Below are 535 nucleotides of genomic sequence, written 5' to 3' on the forward strand. Positions count from 1 at the left end.
CTTTATTCTGTGATGTGGATTATTGTCCTTATGTTGTAAATCTGGACGTGTGTCTTCATCTGCACAAAGCAACAACTCTTTTGGAAGTTCTTGGTGTTTGCATGCTTCATATTTTCCCGTAACTACTTCTTTGACTTCACTGTGGACCTGTTCCAATTTGGATCTGAATCTGTATTTGCTACGGCTACTTTTTCCCTTCTTCGTCCTGTCATTTGAATGATCAACATTCGCCTCCCTCTCCAAGACTCTCTTCTTACTGGATTGACTCATTTCTTCTCTTCTGGCTTTTTTAGGTTTCTGAAACTCTGTTCCTGAAGCGCGTTCTTTGTCCAGAGGCGGTACGTCATGATTATTGTTGATACTCAAATCATCTTGAGGGCTTCCTGAATCCAGAGTGGCAGACCAAGGACGCTTACAAGAGCTCGGAGTTTCCTTGACAAGGGCTCCATCGCTGAGCTGGTTTGATTCTGAATGTTTCATAACAACTGCCTCCATGGTTTCCCGGTCTGAGGATCTTGTAGAAGGCGTTAACTCC

Source organism: Etheostoma spectabile, chromosome 5 (assembly GCF_008692095.1).
Source record: "Etheostoma spectabile isolate EspeVRDwgs_2016 chromosome 5, UIUC_Espe_1.0, whole genome shotgun sequence".
NCBI lineage: Eukaryota > Metazoa > Chordata > Actinopteri > Perciformes > Percidae > Etheostoma > Etheostoma spectabile.